The following is a 22,304-nucleotide window of genomic DNA, read 5'->3' on the forward strand; positions in this document are numbered from 1 at the left end:
ATCCTTATGCGCTCCTTTGTCCTGTCACTGCTCCTTAATGTACGCTTGTCTATCAGACAGACATTGTGAAAATTCTTACAAAGTCTAATGTGATTTTGGTACATGTTAGGTAATAGCAATGAAATACAAAGAAAGAATGATTTTGCTGTTATTTGGGCACTGCTGTTGCACTCCAGAAGGAATGGTTTTGGAAGAGGAACTTCAAGCATTTTTAGAGTTTCACTATTTAATAACATTTTAATTTTTATATACTAGAGTTTCTAGTTTCAGTCGTGTTCACAATGGAATATTTAAGTACATGTGTCTTCTAAATATTGTCGACTCTCTGAAAGAATTAGTAGTAAAATTATTTCTGTAGTTTAAATGTTCTGACTAGGTTACAAGAGCAGGCAGTTGTTAAAACAACTTAACATTAAATATTAAAGAATAAATGTAGCATTGAAGCATTACGTTTAATTGTCTCCGGCTCCCTATAACTCAGTCCTTGTTTAACAAAAAGTTAGTATATCAGGGCGGAAAAATTAATGCCAGTGAAGTTTCGATTCTGAAATTAAACACAGTGTGTTTCTTTAAACATAGAAAGATGCCTGGAATTTTACCTTTAGGATTGTATCTGTAGCTTGGAGCCTATTATAGCTATTTCCGTGTGCCTTTTTCTCTTTTGTGTCTACGTCACCGATTCAAGGTTTTTATTTATTTAATTTCAAGAAGAAAGAAAAGGTTCCGTAGAGAGCAGTGCCTGTGTGTGCCAACCCCAAGTAGGGCTAGAGAAGGACTAACGTGGGGGTGGGGGGAGTCGCTGCAGGAGGCCTGGGTGGCAGCATAGGAGGGCAAGAAGGAAGGTAATTCAGCACTCCCCTCTGATCTTATTCCACCTAAGAAATTTAGGAGAATGCGAAAAAGCAGCAGCCCAGCATTCTTGAGGGGGCGTGGCTTCCCTCCAGAGGCTGTCCAATCGCATTCCTTCAGAGGGAGCTATCCCAAGAAGATTGATGGGGGTTGCTAGGAAACAGGAGCGTCTCCCTCCCGCCTGACCCAGAGATTGTTCTGCACAAGCCCTCTCCAGGGGCTCCCAATGTGCAGTTGAGCGGTGTGTGGGGCAGAGAGGCACACCAGGCTCTCAGGCTCACTTGCTCCCTCTCAGCACCCGCTCTCCCTTTCTCCTCCAGCATGCGATCAACCCGTTGCTCGGGGATCGCTGGAGAGTTCTTCCACGGCCGCTCTCCCACAGGCAAGAGCTCGAGCTGAGCTTCAAAGTTGGAGCCGCAGATCTTCCTGCCGGCCCACGCCCCTTCATCCCACCCCTCCGAAATTCACCCACCCTTGCCTGCCCTGCCTAAGGATTTCCAACAGAGTGAGGCGAAGCAGCTAGCAAAATCGCCCCGGCTCTCCTATAATAATCCTCTTGTCTAGGTACCCTGGCTCACTGAAGACTCTGCAGATACACCCCTATTAAAAGGTGGGGGGGAAGGGGAGGGGGAAAGGAAAAGGAGAATGAGAGAGGGAGGAAAGGAGAAAGAGAATGAGAAGGAGAGAATGCCAGAAGGTCCTCGCCTCTGCCGAGAGTCCCAATTAGATGCGACGGTTTGAGCCTGGCCAAGGTGAAGGAAAGTTGCTTTCTGCGCCTGGGAAGTGGGTTTGCCTGTAAAGCGGAGAGGGACTCCTCTGGAAGTGCTCTCCTCCCCTCCGCCGAATACCACTGGGTCTCCCCTTTTCCCAACCTCCTCCCTCCCTACCCCTCCCACCCTTCCTTTTCCCACTCCCCACTGCTTCGGAGGCCTGGATGCTCTGCCACCGGGCAGTGGTCCAGCGCGCAGCCGGGAGGGGGCGGGGGTAGGGGGCACTGTGACAGGAAGCGGCGCGCACAAGTTGGCCATTTCGGGGGCAAAATAAGTTCTTCCTTGGATTTGGAAAGGACAAAGCCAGCAAGCTACCTCTTTTGTGTCGGATGAGGAGGACCAACCATGAGCCAGAACCCGGGTGCAGGCTCAACCGCCGCCACTGCCACCTCAGTCAGCTCCAGTCCCTGCCAGGAGTTGTCGATGAGAGAGGTAAGGGGCCCAGAGGAGGACGTGTCCCTCCGGAGGGCACCCAGCGAGGGCGCGGAGGCGCGGGTTCCTCGTGGGGCAGGCTCAGCCAGGAAAGTTGAGGCAGAGCCCAGTTCTGCCGGGGGTGGGGCGGGAGGGGGACAGAGGCGATGTGGGTGTGCGTGAGTGAGAGTTTGTGTGTGTGCGCGCACGTCTGTCTCTCCGGGAGGGAGGCAGATTTCAGGGCACAGACCTGCGACCGACCGGGGTGCAGGGTGCGAGAGGTGAGGGAAGAACTGGCCCTCACGGACCCCCAGAGAGACCAGTCTTGTCAGCCAACCACCACTAGCCTTGCTCTGGGCTCAGGATTCGTTCCTATTCGGGGGCTCCTTAGGCTTTGTGCACAGGAAACCTTGCGATGACTGGCTGCCACACTGGCGGTTTCATGTGGGTGTGGAGGTGGCCAGGAGAGATAGGCAGCGGTCAGTGGGACCTGGTCCGTGTTGTAGCCGGAATATGCTCTGCAGCCAGAAGCGGCCAGTGGTTCGCTCTCCTACCAGCACGCTTGGAAAGGAGCCCTAACTCGATGCCCTTTGCTCCTTTTGGCTTAAGCGAAAAATCGAAAAGCCAGACTGGAAGCATATCTCTTCATCGATCTTGTTCCATTTTCTTATCTGACAGTGAGGTAACTCAGAGAGGGCGGGAGATTCGCGATCCAGAAATAGACTAGGTAATACATCCAATAAGCTTGTTTCGTACGGATTTCATTTAGATTTCCTTCTAGTTCCTTCCCTGGGTTAATAAACGTGGAGGGCTTACGATACAACATTTTTCCATGGCTCTCTTAAGGGGACATGCCCCTGCCTTTTAAGTATTTTAAAGCATTGTAAATTCTGATTAGGAATAAAACTGTACTCTTTTAAAGATCTTTGGTCAAGTGCTGTTAATTTGCTGATAAAATATGCCTACTGTTATTGAATAATGATGTGTTTGAGGTAAATATAGTTACTTCTCAGGTATATGCAGAGTTGAGGTTAGTAAGAGTTGAGGGCTGTGAGTTAAGGATCTCAGCAATAGTTCATTACTTTGAGTTTCTCTGCTTAATTTTGTTTGTGCTTTCTACTCTTAGCACTGTTCAGTAGAGCTATATTGTGTTTCTATGGGAAAAAAATTAAACATCGATCTGGAGAGAAACATTACTCATTTACCTAAATCTAAGTCAGCTTTGGTTTATCTGATCACATATCTGGAACCCTAATTGTTTACGTAAATAAATATATTTAATGGAGGCAGAAGACATCTCGGTTCTTATTACACTAAACTCCTGTGGATTATACAGCTCCTACCCAAAGCTGTTTACTTTACTCTATTACTTGCTTCTATAGCACTATGCATCCTTTTTCTCAAAACTGCCCAATGGAATTTGAACAGATTCTAAAAAGTTATTGCACATTGGACCTTAATAAAGTGATATTTTTCCCTTTCACAATGGCATTGTCTTGGATGTACAAAGGTTTTTCACACCTGTAGGTTTTAGCTGTCCATCCTTTCAGGTTCTGATCACCCAGCAGGAGTATTTTGGATAGACATGCCCTAAGACTGTTTGGATTTATATTCAGAGTAACATGGGTGCTCAGGATGGAAACTGAGGAAAAGTCTTGAAACTTACGTTTTCACAAATAAAACAATGGAAATTCCAGAATGTCTCCATTCATTGGGCTAAAAAGAGGGATAAATGGTAAAAATATCTCTTAGTGTTGTTAAGGGCCCATTGACTCCCGCAAAAATATCTGGGTATAAAACCTCCTGTTCTGTGAGCCAGATCATTGACAATGAAATGTGAAATCCAGCTCATAAAAAATTACGCCAACACAAGGAATAGGTTATATTTGGGGATTAGAGGAAGGAGGTACCTTTCTATTTAAACTGAATGGTTCTTTTCACACTTTAGGAAGATGTGATGAGTAAGTTGAGAAAATGTATAGAAAGCTACATAAACAGAAAATTTTATAAATAATGAAAATATATCTTATGATTCACTCATTTGTGTTTGATGGTCTTTTTATGAAGTTGTGGTGTACACGGGGAAAGAAATTAGTGTAAATTAGATGATTTACCCCACAATTACTAAACACATTAACATGATAAGCCCATCTCTGATTTTAGGTCACTGCAATTTAAATTGGTAAGTTGAACAAATGCAAAGATAGCATAAAGTTGAGTGATCTTTATTTTTAATTACATTTAAATTAATGTTTCTGAGTGAAAAAAATTAGGATAATTGTCAGAAGGTCACCTGTCTCACTTACCCTCATCATGATGGGTGATCAACCGGAATAGCACAAGACTAAGGATGGTCTTATTCTGAATGACTCCCAATAGTAACATTTTAAAATTTACCTAGGTATTTTTTCTTCTCTCTTCTTTCATGTCAAACTCTATTTTTTTCAAATCCAAACATTTTGTCCTTCTTGTCCAGTCCTCTAACCAATATCACAAAATGGTGCATGAATTTTTTTTTTCCAGTTTCCTAGCTACCTCCTGCCAAAATATAGCCCACTGGCTTGGGATGAAAGTTTCAATGTGTTGTTCTGCACTCACCATCATCCCAAGATAGCATTAAATTTAAAAAATGAAAATTAATGCCTAATTTCCATTGAAATCCAGAAAGACACGATGTGTTTCTGCACACTGAAATATGGCCAGAGTTCCAGGGTGAGAACTGTTTCCTCCAACGGTTACTCCCAAAAAATGAGTAGTAAAGTAATCATACTTATCTCGCTTTGCGACTTTACACAGACTTTATTATGCATTTTCGTCTCTTCTGAGATTCTGTTAAATGCATCCAATTCTGTACTGGATGAATTTGTTGAAATTGTTCCCAAGAAGTAGCATAAAATTATAGAAGATTATCCACCAAGACCGAACACATAAAATGAGTACAATCATAGTAATCACAGAAACAGTAGAAACTATTAGGCCATTCCCCTCCTTCCACTTCTGATGTAGGCTTGGTCCCCATAGCATACTGTATTTTGGAGTATTTCAGTCCAGTCTGGTTTTAAATGGCTCAAGTAATGACTTCTTCAGGTGCCTTTGAAAGACTATTTCACAGTCTAATAGTTCTCCCTATTTTGAACTTTGTTGTGATATTCAGCCTAATTTTCCCATGGTTCTATTTTATCTTGTTACTTACTCCCTATTATAATCCCACTGGATCGGTTAATTCTCTTGCCTGACTTAGATTCTTCATCTAACATTCATACTGAACTTGTAGTATATAAAAGCTTTATACAGTTACAGGAGAGAATTCAAAGGATACAGTTCTATATCTGTACATCTTTTCTAAATATTTAAAACACTTCTCTCAGGCTGTTGATATGTATGTGTATGATTACATGTTTCTAATAATTTATTTTACTAATGGAAGTGTGAGGAAATTTTTCATCTCTGACAGCAATGACCTATGTGAATATTGAGATGATCCTTTCTAAGTAATGTTCTATGTGGATGCACATTTATGAGACATTTTCATTGCAAATTCAATGTCAACAGAACCCCATCAACGCCCACACTACAAGGGAATTCTGTGACATGCTGGTCTGATAATCCATGAAGCCTCAGAAGCTGTTGTCATGTAAATTCTACTTTTGAAATCAAAGTGATTTCCATAATTAATAGAATGTGCTAGGAATATAATAGTGGATATAGTTTAGATGCGTACGTGTACATGATATACATAGTAATTCTGTTGGAATACAGTAGTCCCTTCATACAAAACACAATCTGAAAAGTCAGTATAATTAAGCTCAAATTCATCACTGTGCTGTATCATGAAAAGTAAACTCAAATCATGCATATATCTATGTGGAATATATTTAGATGTATATGGAAGTACCATATGTGAAGGTTACTTTAAAAATAGAAAAGCCTGAAATAACTACAGGAGAGAAAGAGGTTTTTATTTTGTTCACTTAAAATCTGGTTCCTAGCCATCCATGTGTAGGCTTCTTTTAAGATTTTTAAGCCAATATCTTGGTAGACTCACCATCCCACTCAATTGTTTCTCCAAGTCGCAGACATTGAAATGCAAGTTCTGCTAGACAGTAGAGGAGTAAATGATATAATCAGGAAATAAGTTCGTAGGTTACACTTGGCAACTTCAGAAAATAAAGGACTAGGAGCAAGGTGAATCAGCAGCTAAACACAGAAATTTCCGTGCTCTCTTCTTCACTGCGTGGTAAGCACTAGATTGTATATGGAAACATTCATGTGAATTAAGTTAAGGAGACATTGAAGAGAATTAGCATTCCAAAACTGACTATATCTTTCAAGGAATAAAATTAGATTGCATGGAATAAATAATTTTTGAACCAGTATTCTCCTGAAGCCCCAAAGTGTTTTCATCATGCCATTCATCACATAGTGAGTACCCTCAAAATGATTTTCCTTAGAAACAAAGGGGAAATCAATTTTCTTGGTAGAGGAAAAGTAAGGCATTAATATACTTGTGACTTCTCCCTGGAACAGAGGCCTTCTAAGAAGTCTGTATGTACAGAGAATATATTTCCTCACTAAATGAGTAATCTTTTTATGGAACTAGAAATTGTACAATGTACAGAGAAATAAATTGGGAAAACATTCGGATATTATCTATACAAGCACAGACTGAAACATCATATTTGAAAACAAAACCATATATACAAGGGGTCCCTACAAAAAGCCCAGGGTAGCTCTCATTTTTAATTCCTTATCAGAATTTACTTCACTGTCATTGTCTGGGCACCAATGCACACACCCACACCCACCTATACACATTTGAGTAAATTCAGTTGAGAGAGTATAGGTATGCACCAAAAAGACAGAAATTTCGAAACCATGATACTAAAACACATAGTTTGGAAAAAAAAAATTACAGCTTATATATGTAGCATGAGGGTATTAAGAATACAAGTTGAGGAGACTCCCCTAAAAACTGGATTACCATCGTAAAGAAAAGGTAACTGACAGGGGAAGCAATTTGGTCAACAAATTTTTATTAAGCACCTATTATAAGACTCTTTTATTAAGCGCCTATTATAAGGTTCTGGACATGCAATGGGGACACACAAAATAATGTAAAAATACATACAAAATTTCACAAACATGTAAAGTTCAAAGTATTCCAAAAATTAAACTTGCAACTCTGGAATAGTGAAGAGGCTATGAGAATTGTCAACTGGATGAAAAAAGTTCCTTCATTTGACAGATGTATTTAGACTGAGAATTTACAATACAGATGTATTTGAGATACTGCTCGATGCTGAGAGATGACAAAACTAATGGTAGGTCATAATAATAGATGATAATTATTGACCAATTGCCATGTGCTAAGAATTCTGCTAGACCGTTCCATGGATTATCTGATTTAACATTCCACAGAACCTTAGAAGGCATATACTAGGATCTCTATTTTACTCAGGAAAGGGAAGCCCAGAGAGATAAAGTAATTTCCTCCAGTTCAGGTAGTTAACAAGGCAGGAATTGAAATTCAAAACTTATGTTCTTACCCCAATTCCTATTCTGTTTACTACTAAGCTATATTGCCTCCGAATTTTATGCTAGGATTCATTTCAACAGTTGTTTTTGAGCTCCAAGTAGAGGGACATACTTCGGCAAAGAGGAAGACCAACCAGTGAAATAGAACCCACAGTGGAGTTTCCAGGCAGGCTTTATACATCCCCAGACAGAGCCAGTGTCTTCTGAGGGGCAAAGAAATGCAAATGGGAGAAATAAGCTATAAAATTATCTACAGTTAACTAGAAAGAAGGGGGGGAAAATTGAGAACCAGAAAAGTCTATGAAGACAATAGGTTTACTAACAAACTGAGAAATAAATACCAGGTGTGAAAATGTGAGCAAATTCTAGTTCCTGGAGGCTAATTTTGATGAGCACCATAATCAGCAAAACTAAATATAGTGGCAAGAATAGTCTTACAAAGAGCCAGCATGGAGGGGAATAGCATTTCTGTTTGTTAAGGCTGAAAAAGGGTTCTCTCCTCTTTACAACCTAATTTCTTCCCGCCTGGAAAATGAGCTAGTAAAAACATTTTGTAGACTAATAAAAATTCAAAATTTCCTTACCCAGCTGAAATAGTCATTCATTCTTTATGTAAGAAATTCTCAGCATTTTATACATTTGGGCATTTATTCATAACATATACAACAACTTGAAAAAGGGAAAGATCAGGGGTTTCCATTTTTTTTTTTTTAATATACTTGATGGTTTTTTTAAAATTTATTTTTTATTTTCAGTATAACAGTATTCATTATTTTTGCACCATACCCAGTGCTCCATGCAATCCGTGCCCTCCATAATACCTACCACCTGGTACCCCTACCTCCCAACCCCTGCCCATTTTTAAATATACTAAGAACAAGAGAAGCCAAGGGACCTGATGGTGATTCCAAAGACTTGGTCAGTCAGTAGCAATACTCTGGGAAAATCCACATATGAATCTCTGACCTGGGTGCTTTCCCGCAGGCAGGAAACCTGCTGTCTTAATTGCATGAATTTATGCTTCATTCCAGACAACCCAAGAGCTGAAATAGGAGTCTTTATGTGAAAGTCTTTCTCTGATTTGTGATTTGTACTACAGTATTTTATGGACCTAAAAAATTGGATATCACAGAGCTGTCCCTCCATCTGATAGAGACCATCTCCTTTGATTGTTAATAAGACATAGCAGATAGAGTATTAGTAATATTTTACATTTTGCTTAACAATTTCAATGTACCATGTGTTGGTGATTATAAAATAATGGAAACTGCTTTTACAAAATATGTTGAAATGCATGCCAATTTAGGAGATGGCACTACAAGGTCAAAACCACTAGAATTTGTATCTGTCTCAAGGAGAAAGAGATCTGGAGAATATAATTAACTGTTTCTATTTTGAAACATCTTATAAAGAAGCAAAGACCCTCTACATTCTGATGCATTAATCCCAGTGATTACTGTCAAGTTCAGATATATTGGTGATCAGACCATACCTCACTTCAGAATTAATAAGGAGCCAAGACATGGAACTTAGATTCCTGATATATCTCCTCCATAGACTACCCTCAAGGCCTACCCTTGGGAAAGATGTTTTGAAGAAAGCTAAAGTCCTACCTCCTTCCAAGAAAAATTTCTTCCAGTACTTGTCTTGGTTCATTAATTTCTCTGAATTTTAAACTAAATTACTTCATCCCAAAGGTACAAAAGACCATATGTTTCTGGGTCCACACAGTCCAACAACCTTCCAAAACATTGGATTTACAGGATCATTTTTTTTTTCTTTCAGAAAAGCTAACATCATCCAGTATGGTAGAGAGTGGACAACTATAATTTGTGCCTACTTCACAATTCTGCCTAAGAGATTTCCTTCCTTGGCTGTGACTTCCTAAACAAACATGATGCAGAAAGTTTAGAAAAAAGAGACCTTAAATCTGGTTATTGAACAAAGGAAGCCCTCATAAGGAAAAGACTGAGGTGTTACAGAGAGCTCATCTTACCCACTTTTTTCCTGCTAAAATGCTAAAGCTGGAGGTGCCTGGGTGGTTCACTCCGTTAAGCACCCAGCTCTATTTCAGTTCAGGTCTTTATCTCGGGGTAGTGAGTTCAATCCTAAAGTGATATTTGATGCTATATGATATAGGTAAGGAATCCACTAATTTTAAGTATGTCCCTCAGAGGGAAAAGATTAGAACAGATGAAGTAGGAGAGAATGAGAAACTTGAAGGACAAAGTCAGAGAGGTAGGGGACCTTTCCTTCCCACCCTCCCATCTACTACACAAACAGTCATCTTGACTCTGTTATAAATTGTGTTTATCAAATTATTGCCCAAAAAGCCTGCCTCAGAAATATTTTGAAGTGTACTTAAAATGAAGAATACTGGGGAAGTCATATTCCAGACTGATGTCATTTAGTTTGGGGTTCAGCAATACATGCACTAAATACCTTTCCAGATTATTCTCATGCACACTCAAGTCTTAGAAGCACTACTGTCATAGTCTGCTCAGGCTGCTATAACAAAATACTGTAGACTTGGTGGCTTAAACAACAGACATGTATTTCTCATAATTCTGGTGACTGGTAAGTCCAAGATCAAGGTACCAACAGATTTGGTTGCTAGTGAGAGCCTGCTTCCCATTAAGGGAGCCCCCATCCTTATAAGCTCATCTAACCTTATTACCTCCCAAAGATCCTACCTCCAAATACTATAACATTAGGGTTAGGGCTTCAACAGATGAATGCGGGATGGGAGTAGAGGGAGACACAAACATTCAGTCCACAATAACTGGACAGAGAATAATGGTCATACAGAGAATACCCAATGAATCACTCTACAAAATTATTCTGCACAGCAAATCCACTCTGATTAGATTAACCAGTTGTCTAAAATAAATTCTGCAAGCCAGAATATTAATCAATTAATTAAGCTCCACTAATGAAGTGCAGTCCCCATGAGTTGTGTGAATAGATTCATTTTCTGGTAACCTCATATTGTTTTCATTGCAAGGAAATATTTCTTTTATTACCGATAGCAAATTCTACTAACATACACAAACATGATACATATTTATTAAAATCTTAGAAAAGGGAGTTTATTGGTATTTGAAGAGTATTATCAATGAAAACATTCTATTTCTGAAAACAGAAATGCTTATTGATTTGGAAAACCACACACTTAACACTCAAATTGTCTTTATAACTATATTCCTTTGAGCTGGGGGATATGGGAAAACATTATTTGTCACAGTTCTCCCCTTTGCCCTATGGATCTGCAGAGTGGGAGAAAAAATTTTTAAAAAAACCTCATTTGGCAACTTCTTATACATTCTCCACTCAGCTTCTACTTCGTTCAAGTGAATGGTTGCTTAGCTGAAGCTGGCAATCCTCACAAATACTGCCAAAGATAGTTTCCTAAGCAGCGTTCGGAGCCACATGGGAAAAAACTGAAGAGGGAATGAGGGATAGGCAGCAGGGGGGTGGGGAAGCTTGGGCTGGGCCACCAGCTTCACTTCCTAGGGGGCCTGAGCAACCTCTTTGTGTTCACTTGCATTCCACACTTAACAAATGACTTCATGAAGCAAAAATCAAGAATAATTTAAAAAAAAAAATAGACATCTCCCCACTCTCCCCAACATTAAAAAACATTTGAATTGTTAAAGCTCAGGCTGTCACAGGCACAAAAATGTTAAATTGCTGGAAGTGACACTGTGTTCCTGGCATAGTGTGGCTTCCTTACCCTCTGTGGTGGTTGCAGTGCTCATGCCGATAACGGCCCTTCCGCCAGCCTCTCCCACGGACACAGAGTTCTAGTTAGTGAAAGCTAAAAGCCCAAAACCACCCTAGAAACTGGTCTTCCCTCTTAGTTCCAGATTCTAGGAGGAACACCATCATTTCCCTAGAAAATAGTTCAAAATCTTGGAATTGCCAGTGACATTTATTTTCTCTCTGGTCCTCTATTGATCCTTCCTTCACAACTCATCTTGTGTGTGTTTTCTTTTCTCTCTGACTACTGCCAAAACCTTAGCCCTGTTTTCATCACTTGTCCCCAGTCTTCTATAACAGTTCATCTACTCCAGTCTCTCCTTCCTCATTATTTATTTATTGAGCCAGATACTGAGTAAGTGCCTACTATATGTACCCAGTCATTGTTCTAGAGATATCATAGTGAGAGTCAGACAATAAACAAGAGAACGAAGATGCTGTAGAGAAAATAGAATGATGTGACAAAATGATAAAATATGATATCCTGATATCTAGAGAAAGAGGTAGGGATTTGGAAAAGGCAACAGTGAGCCACCAGTTGAGTTTTGATGAATAACTGATTTTTACATTCCATTACTTGGTTTAAAAGGCATTAACTATCAACTCATCGTTCGAAAAGGAAGTTTGAACTTCCTAACTTGGCCATCAAACTCTTCTACAAGCAATTCCCAATGGATCTTTCCAAACTTTCTTCCTCAATAGGATCCTCTCTTCTACCCAGATTTTCTGTTTGCATGCAAAGTATACCTTTGAGCATCAATATGGTCACAACCTCATTTAGAATGTGCTTTTTTTTTTTTTAAGATTTTATTTAGTTATTTGACAGAGATCACAAGCAGGCAGAGAGGCAGGCAGAGAGAGCAGGGGAAGCAGGCTCCCTGCTGAGCAGATGTGGGGCCCCATCACAGGACCCTGGGATCATGACCTGAGCCGAAGGCAGAGGCTTTAACCCACTGAGCCACCCAGATGCCCCTAGAATGTGCTTTTCACTTACTTTCTCCAAACCTGTATTTTAAGGCCAATTTCAAACTAACGATGCTTACATTTGTCCTACTAAAGCCTTTTTTATCCAAGATAGTCATGTGATCCTCATTAGATATGGGCTTCAATAGTGAAATACTATTTTGACCTGAGTAAAAGGCAGGAAGAACACTAATTTGTGGAAGAAAATCAGAAAGCAAATTTTTTTCATTTCTCATTGCCCCTTTAAAATGCATTTAGTAAGGGGTGCCTGGATGGCTCAGTTGGTTAAGCAACTGTCTACAGCTCAGGTCATGATCCTGGTCCCGAGACTGAGTCCCACATCAGGCTCCCTGCTTAGCAGGGAGTCTGCTTCTCCCTCTGACCCTCCCTCTTCTCATGCACTCGCTCTCTCTCTTTCTCATTTTCTCTCTCAAATAAATAAATAAAATCTTTAAAAAATTCATTTAGTAAAATATACTATACTCTGATGTAATTAAAGATAAACCTCAATTACAGTCTCCATTCAAAAATTAGTATGCCTACACCCATACAATAATTAAACGTTTAAACTTTAAAGCCCCTGACAGAAACCCTATTTCAGGGGTGAAGCTGAAAAAGAAAGATCCAAACCTCCTAAGTTTGTCTTCTCTTCCACTGTTCCTTATTTATCTTATTAACTCAAGTACTGACTCTTCCAAAGTTGGGGGTGGAGGGACGGCATAAGCAGAACTGGTATGTGAAACAAGTTCTTATCTAACAGGTCCCATATGCTCCAAGCTCCCGGATTTTTTTTTTTTTAAAGATTTTCTTTATTTATTTGACAGACCGAGGTCACAAGCAGGCAGAGAGGCAGGCAGAGAGAGAGGAAGGGAAGCAGACTCCCTGCTGATCAGAGAGCCAGATGTGGGGCTCGATCCCAGGACCCTAGGATCATGACCTGGGCCGAAGGCAGAGGCTTTAACCCACTGAGCCACCCCGGTGCCCCCAGGCTCCCGGATTTTTAAAGCTGATCCCCTCTTAGAGTGTGTGTGCATGCATGTACAGGCATGTGTGTGCACACGCGAGTATGTGTGTATATGTGTTTTGAGACTTCTTTCCTCATTGCTGATGGCCTTACCTCAGTTTCCTTGACCAAATCTCGTTTTGTCTGACCACGCCTCTTTAGGACCTGCTCTTTCAGCAGTACATGCTACAGAGACTCATTTTTGGGGTCTCACTGCCTCTCTAGCCCTTTCTCTGGGTTGGGGGTCTCTCTCACTACCTCGTGCCCAGCCACACCCTGCTTTAGTTCACGAGAAACATTAACACATTCTTCCAGGAATAACCCTCAGGGCATGGACCAGTCCCAGTGTGTCAACATTTCTGTACTACTCCATTGCCATCTAAACATCTACCCTTCTCTTATCCTCCCTACTTCCCAATCTGGAACCAAACATAGCCATTCTGTGAGGCTATATGCTTTGGTGCACATAAGCACTTCCTGATACTCTCACTCTTATGAATATCCTTTGACCATACTTGAACCTAATGAATGTAGTGCATTTGCTTGCTTAGATGTCTGTGGTTTCTGACTTAGCTGTGAATTTAGCAAAGTGCCTCACTACCATTATACCAAGGGATGTTTGTGGGATGTATGAGTATGGTAATAAAGTCTAAGTAAAAAAGATTATAACTTTTTATGACCCAGAAAAATGTTTTTTATGGGGCTAACTGTATAAAGACTTACAAAAATCAATGCCTATGAAATAATTCAAGATGTAGCTAGAACACCCATTTGTCTCCCTGCCTAGAATTAGCTCCAAAAGGACAAAGATCTTATCTTTTTTAGCAGTCTACAATAACGAATGAAACATAAAATGATATTTAACAAATATTTAATGAATGAAGGAATCCGATTTTAAATTTTTTATTTACTCCCTGGGTATCTTTCTTGCTGTAATATTATTAATTTCTCCCCTTCATAGGCTTGGATTCATAAGTAAGTAAGAATTACTGTTATAATCTTCATTTTCTTCCATAAGTTATATCATTTTCTTAAAGGCATTTTGGATCACCAATGAAAGAACTCCTTATAAAAGTTTTAAAACTTGGCATGGAAAGTAACATCAATTTAATTAAGTAAGTCCTTACCAAATGCCCACTACTTTTAAAGCACTGGACAAGGCACTGAGGAGGAGAGAACAAAAAAAAAAAAAAAAAAAAAAAAAAATCACTGTGTTCCCAAGAATTTATAATCTAATTGGAAAGATGAGATATGTGTGTATGTAACTATAGTAACGGGAAAATTCAGGAGCTCACTTAGAAGATCGCTGAGTGGATAATAGCACTTCTGCTTGGTATGAATGTAGAAAAGTATCATGTAAAAAAATGGTTTCAATGTTGGCCTTGAAAAATAGTTAAGATTTCAGCAAGTGGAGTAAGTCATCCAGAACTATGCAAAGGTAGAAATGCGGTGTGTGGCTATATTTGGGAATCAGTACTTGAACCAGCTTAAGGGTAGAATGTATAGGAGTCAGGGGGCTAGGAAAACTCTAAGAGCAGGTAGAATGATAGCTAACGTTTCTCCTACAGGCAGAGGTAGACCTCTGAAAGCATTTGAGCAAGGGAATATTAAAGCACAATGTGAAGCTAAATATGAGGAAATAAATGTTTAGGACTCAGGGAGATGAGCCAGCTTGTTATGGCAACAGGTGAAGAGTACTACTGGCCTAGTGACAAGGAGAATGGCAAACACAAATACAGCTAACAGACACAAAGATGAAAGGACCTAGTAGGTAGGAATTACCTGCTGGGTAACAAATAGCAGCTAAAACAGGTAAGCTAATCATTTTCCTCCTACAATAGAGAAGGGCATGCTCTATCAAATCCCTGCTGCAATAAAGGGAAAAGAAGGCTCACAAATGGCTACCTTTTAGGAACTTGGGTGAGAAGAATATTGTAATAAAGTAATAACTATTTGAGAACAAAACTTAGAAATGAAATAATTATATTCTATGTGGTTATGATCTGATAGAATTTATCCACAGACAGTAGGTTAAGCCACCCCCTCGCTCACCAAGCCTCTGCAAGAGCCACCCACTGGCCTCCTTGACTCTTGGCTTATCCCTCCAAATCCACCCACCAGGCTATACTCAACACAGATCTGGGTTTCTCTCTGCTTAAAACTTTCCTAGATGCTTCCACTGCTTTTGGGATCATGAAAACAGGCTTCACCTGGCCCACTATGATCTGTGTCTCCCTCTACCTTTGTGTCATCCCTTTCAACCCATACTCCTTCCAATCAAACTGAACAGCTTGCACGCCCTGCCCTCACCCTCCTCCCCCACCTCCCGACCTTCTCAAAGGCTGGGCAACTTCCCAGAGCACTGGCCCACACAACTGGAATTTGTCAGGGCTCAATTAGAATTCCGTACCACTGTGACCTCCTCTTGCAGGTTACTTCCTGGTGCTGTGCACACCCCAAGCTGCTTACACTTACCTTTGTCACATTTTATTATTGTCACCTATCTCCCCACTGTAGTCCTTCAGTGCTAAAAAGACAGAGACTAGGCTCCCTTGTTCTATTACCCAATATAGAAAGTATCACATACTGGAAAATCAATACATATTTATTGAATAAATGGAGTAGTGGTTAATTAAATCACTCTGGAGCTCATTTTCCTCATCTTTAAAATTGGGTATTGATTTTTAAGATGCCTTTTAGTCATATATTTTAAGTCACCTTTGTCAATAAAGAAGACAGAATTCAGCATCCCAAGTCAGAATCAGTATACTTCAAAACCAGAGGGTCCTATTTATAAACTTGTATTTTAATTACTCTCTAAATAGTAAAATTGCTAATAATGCTAGTGATGTATTTCCTTATTCCTCCACCTGTCCTCATTTTGCCAACACTTCTTCTCTTCATGTTACCTTAAACAGTGAAATGTGAGTAGCAAAGAAATACAGCTAAATAATCATAAAAACCGAGAGTTGAGTCAACTTCCCAAGAAAGTCAGCTAGCTTCCAGGCAGTTTTCTTTCTGCCTGGAATTTTCATAAATGGAAACACATTTCAGATATTTTCAGAGAAGAGGACACATAAATCTCATTAGATAATACTAGTTTCTACCACCTTTAGTGAATAACACTGCAAGGTGTTCCATTTGATACAAACTCTGTCACACTACTTCTCAAAATAAAATAAATGTGGCTCACACATATTCTCTACAGCATTACCAGGAGAATGCGAAGAATACTGTGAACAACAGTAACTTTTATGGAGTACTTACTATGTGCCAGGTATTACTTATTTGCTTTACCTTTATTAACTCATTTAGTTCTCACAACAGTCCAGTGAAGTAGGTACCATTATTATTCCCACTTCACAAAGGAAGAAACTGAGCACTCTCCCCAGGATGACACAGTAAGGATATAGCTAGGATTTGGATCCAGCAGATTTAGCTCATGAACGTGATCTGTTGACTCTACTTTTTTTTTTTTTTAAAGATTGACTCATTGATTAATTGATTTGACAGAGATCACGAGTAGGCAGAGACACAGGCAGAGAAAGAGAGAGGAGGAAGCAGGCTCCCCGCTGAGCAGAGAGCCTGATGCGGGGCTGAATCCCAGGACCCTGGGATCATGACCTGAGCGGAAGGCAGAGGCTTTAACCCACTGAGTCGCCCAGGTGCCCCTATACTGACTTTCTGGAGAAATCATCCCAAAACTAGAATCTTTAATCTGCAAAAGCCATTTTGGGAGGATTATATTCCTTCATTTGAAAATAAAAGAACACAAAACCTAGTGACATTCTGAGCTCTTATTAAAATAAAAATCATTGGTATAGTCAAATACAGGCTCAACTTGCTAATATAACCGAGAAGACGTTTAACTGTTTATGTTTCTTATTTTCACTTAAAGCCTTCTAACTCCAGAGTCAGATGCAAGTAAAAGAGCCACTCCCAAGCCTTTATTTCTTCACACACACACAAAAAATTTGTTCTGATCTCCAGAATTTGTCCACAGCTTAAAAAGACAGAATGACAGTGTTCTTCATCTTTATGTTAAAAGAAATAGAATTTTAAATAAAAACAAACAAACATAATACCACTTTTTTCTTATTTTGGGGGGGGGGGGATATCTCAGAATCCTTTGTATAAAACAAAAATAACTCATCCATTGGTGAAACTAGTGGGTATGAAAGGAAACTTTCATTCCTTTTCCTGTCCATCCAGCTCTCAGAGTAGGTATACTTACATGTATCTAATCCTTGAATTGATTTATTAAGCTGAGTTTACAAGTTAAAAAGGAAGAGATCCTGAGAAGATAATTACAGGAATACAAATCAAGAGAGACAACTTTGAAAGAATAGTAATTTTGCTTCTTGAAACTGACCTTAAATCCCTAGGAGGAGGACAGAACAGCTTAAAGCAACCTTTTCTCTCTATTCAGAAGTGATGGTGAATTAATTGTGCAGTTTAGCTGAACTTTGCTTTTCCGTGTATCCTAGGAGAAGATCTCTGACAGACTGGGAATTTTTGCTTGTTTGTAATGTAAACTCAATATCTCGAGACAGTTCTTAACAGCACATGGACTCACTGGAAAACCCTAATTCCCAAAACAAACAACGAGGAAAAGGTGAACATCATAATCCATCTGCAAAAGGGAAAAAGAAAATAGAATGTTTGAAAATATTTATTTTGAGTATCTGGGTTTAAATACTCCCTAAGAAAAATCCTTGACAACACCAGCAGTCTGACTACAAGATTCAAACTTGCTCACTCATGAAGATGTATAAGGCTTGTGGTTTACACAGCTTCTTAAGTTGTTTCAATTATACTAGCACTTAGTAGACATTTGCTAGTCCATGCAGTTCTAGCAAAAAGGAGGTTTGAGCATTTGCAGATAAACAGCAACACTGTTAAGTGTTCATGTTGATGGTAGAAAGCATTAGTATTCTAACTTACTCAAATTGGCTATTTCCATGCTTGCACATACCATTTCAGTTAGCTAGTTAATGTTACCTTCTGATGCCAACTCTATGGCTCCCTTCATTTAATCATGACATTTTTATTCACCAATTCAACAGCTGTTAATTAAGCACATATATCAAATTTGTACTACGATAGGCACTTGCAAGCAAAAACATAAAACAAAACAAAAAAATGGTCCCTGCCCTCAAAGATCTTTATTTGCAATTTTAAAACTCTACATTTGAAGATTAAGAAAAAAAAAAAAAAACTGTTAGTGGCATCATAATCCTTCATCTAATTTTTCAAGCAGAAATGAGTCAATAAAGTCTATAGGGAAATAGATATGCTTCTTTGGGCTTTTCCTAAAAGAATACCAGAGGCTTACGAGACACCCCAAATGAAGTACTGTTCCTTTTTTCTTGGTAACAAGATTTGCTTAATGCTTTTAAAAAGGAAAATGTATTGCAACATAAAATGAACAGGTGATGATTACTGAGGGAATGCTCTCTGTTCGAGTTCTTGACATCTCAGGACATGTAAAAATGCCTCCACTTAATTTAACTTAGCGTATTTTGGTATATCCATCTCTTCCCAGAAACTCTGAGTACCTTCTGGGTGTGTCTGACCCTGTAGTAGGTGCTGGGTATCTGCAGATTTGACTTCAAGTAGCTCATGGTCCTACTGTGTAGCACTTACAGAAAGTAACAATATGCTCAAGGTTTTTAAAAATTTAAGAGGTCCCCAATGGAATGTAGACTCAGAAAAACACATTTTCTAATGTTCTTTTCCTGAGGTTAAGAGGAATTTGGTATAATTTTAGAAACAAAGTATTCTTGGACAATATTTTTAAAAAAGTAATCTGAATCAACTGGCATTGGAACACATACATGGGACCAATTCAAATTTTACAGAATAAAAAGCATTTTGCTGCCAATGTTGGTCTAAAGTTAATTGTAAAATGTGTTTTTTTAGTGACATCAAAAATCACAAACCAATCAATAAATCAACTGAGGCTAGATACCACCACCAGCTTGTAAATTGATTTACCATCTATTCTAATTTCTCCACAGAGTATAATAGGCACTTTCCTTTCATAAGTTTAATGTTTCTGTAACTGAGATACAATTCAATTTATGTGCACATTTTATGGAATAATATTTCTTTTCCAAAACGTTGTTCTTAACTTCAGGGTGAATCTTATAACAAATAGTACCAAATTTAAAGAAATGCATTAGTTGCAAGCATGCTAACTGCCTATCTTATAAACTATATGTTCCATTATAATTATAAATATCTGAATCAAATTTACTTTTAAATGCTTCACATTTTGCCATAAATGGAATGATAAACTCTCTTATCTGGTTTCAAAATCTAGAATCACTTGCTTTGAAATGCCTCATTACCAGAATCAAAAAATTATCTCTTACTACTTTCATTATCTCTGCTGGAAGATAAGAATTGTCTCTTATTAATCCCTATACATTTCTTGTAGGGAAAGCTATGTCCTGGTCAAATGCTGAATGAATAAATGAAATAACAGAGGAAGGAAAGAGGAAATAAAGACATTGGACACAATGAGCTCTCAACAAATATTAGCTAAATTACACTAAGCTACTTATGTTGACCCAAAGAGTATATTGCCCATAGTTCACCGATAGTTTTATTATCTTGCTGTAGTATTTGTTTTTGTACCATCAAGAGGAAATTAACAAATACTAATAGAAAAAATTGTTTTAATATTTGATGTTATGTATACCTAAGGTCTGTTTATTTTAAAAATCCTTAGTACATCAGTCTTTGGTTCAAACATTCTTCTCATATACCCAACTATTTTTATGATATTGTCTATTTAAAAATACCTCATAACTTTTATCTTACTGAAGATATGAATTCACACAAAACACAACCTTATTGTGTTTATTATGTGATTATTTTCTACACATATTCCAATATTAAATTACTTGTAGTATATTCTCACTTTATTTATTTACACTTTAACATCGATAAACCCCTAATACCCATGAGAGCCACCAAACCTAGCATTTTGTTTCTAAACAGAACTTGTCGACTCAGATTTTTTGCTATAGTTTCTCATTTATGCTATAGTCTTTCCCCTGTTGAGTTAAAGCAGAACACTAAACTCAAAAACTGCCTCAAATGTGCGGCTAATGCAAAGAAATACATTTTATTTTTTTGTAAAGATTTTACTCATTTATTTGACAGAGAGAGATCACAAGTAGGCAGAGAGGCAGGAAGAGAGAGAGAAAGAGAGGGAAGCAGGCTCCCCGCTGAGCAGAGAGCCCGATGCGGGGCTCAATCCCAGGACCCTGGGATCCTGACCTGAGCCGAAGGCAGCAGCTTAACCCACTGAGCCCCCCACATGCCCCAAGAAATACATTTTAATACAACTAAGGAAAATAAAAAAGTTGAGTGTGTTTGCAAATGCTCAGTGACCTCTAAACTAGAAATTGTAAATATATTTATAAGTTACTTATTATCTAATAGCAGAGACCATTTTTCCAATGAGATCTCTTGGGACAGAAATATAAACAGGCAAGAATAAAGGATCTCAGACCAAGCTCTGGAATATGCTATTTATAAGTCACACAAAAAAAGGGAGCAATCAAAAGATGCAGATAAGTGCTGGTCACTGGAGTGAGAGGCAAAACAAGAAAAAAATGGTGGGGAACTGGGTCACTAAGTCAGTTGGGCATCTGATTCTGGATTTTGGCTCAGGTCATGATCTTATGGTTGTGAGATATAGCCCTGAGTAGGGGTTAGCACTTAGTGGGGATTCTCTCCCTCTACCCCTTCCACCCACTCACGTGTTTTTTCTATCAAATAAGTAAATAAACAAATCTTTTTTTTAAAAAAAAAGGAAAAATTAAAAATGGCTATCATGAAAACAAAGTTTTCTGAGAAGGCCATGGTAAATGAGAAGGTTAAGTAGCTCAGAGAACTGATGGGACCAGTTCTTCAGCACCTTGATCCTAAAAAACAAATGAGATCAATGTATTTGGCATCTTAAAAGCCACTGGAAGTTACCATGGTGTTAGGAGATAGAAAATTGTTCAGAGGGGGACAAAGTTGAAAATTGGATTTGAGGAAATAGAATTACTTACTACTCCTCATTTGTATAGCTTTGCAGTAAGGGTGAGCAAGGCAACAGAATGCAATATGAAAGAACAGACTGGAACATGGGCTAAAAGACAACCTATAAATGTTTCTTAACTTTGAATTATGTTACATAATTCCTCAAAGATGAGATTGAAGAAGGAGTCTTGCAGCCAGATCAAGAGGACTTAACGACTTGTCAAGAAATTTGTTGTAAGATTTTAGGCTTAGAGTAATGATAAGTTCCTGCACATGGGCAGTTGATTATCTAGTGGGGGTGAGAGAAATTAATTGAATGTCTCAAATAAATATAAATTGTAACTTCCATGCCTGCTAAAAATAAGAGATATACAATGCTGTGGGAACACATAATAAGAGGAGATTTTGATATTATAGAAGTCAGGCTTCCATGAAAAAATGACAAATGGACAATGAGTAAGTGAAGAGGAGAAGAAATAAAGTTGTATTCAGAGGGCTGAGCAGAAGCACAGATCCTGGGAAAGGAGAGATTAGCATTTATGAGCAACCAAAAGGCCAATGTGAATGGAATACTGAAATCAGGGTGCAACACTGCACATGTTGAGGATTGTCCTTAGCCTAAAAACAAAGGGAAATCATTCAAATACTTAAAATAGTTGTTTTGTTTTAAATACGTTCTTGTACTTAAAACAAAACAAACACTGGAATATGGAAAATGGAGATTGGAGGAGTCTGAATGCATACAGGTAGACCAGTTCATAAGACTTTACTAGTTATGCAGGACACAGAAGATGGCAGTTGGGGCAGAGTTAGCAGAAATGATGAGGAGTGGATGCTTTAAAGAAGAATTTCAGGAAATAAAAACTGAAAAGACTTGGTGATATATGGGTTATGGATATAAAATTTCATCTTGATGTTTACACAGTTGTTCACAATTCACAATGAGTCAATCAAGCAATCAATCAATAAGC

At 38.8% G+C, this 22,304-nt stretch overlaps 1 protein-coding gene across 2 annotated transcripts in view; it reads left to right on the forward strand.

Annotated features, from left to right (window-relative positions):
• The first annotated feature begins 1,936 nt into the window (after positions 1-1,936).
• Positions 1,937-22,304, forward strand: part of GRM3 (glutamate metabotropic receptor 3) — a 222,522-nt gene continuing 202,154 nt past the window's right edge. For both annotated transcript variants that reach the window (XM_059170989.1, XM_059170990.1), the window contains exon 1: positions 1,937-2,051. The gene's annotated coding sequence lies outside the window, so the exon portion shown is untranslated. The remainder of the gene's footprint in view (positions 2,052-22,304) is intronic.

The sequence above is a fragment of the Mustela lutreola genome, chromosome 4, assembly GCF_030435805.1.
Source record: "Mustela lutreola isolate mMusLut2 chromosome 4, mMusLut2.pri, whole genome shotgun sequence".
NCBI lineage: Eukaryota > Metazoa > Chordata > Mammalia > Carnivora > Mustelidae > Mustela > Mustela lutreola.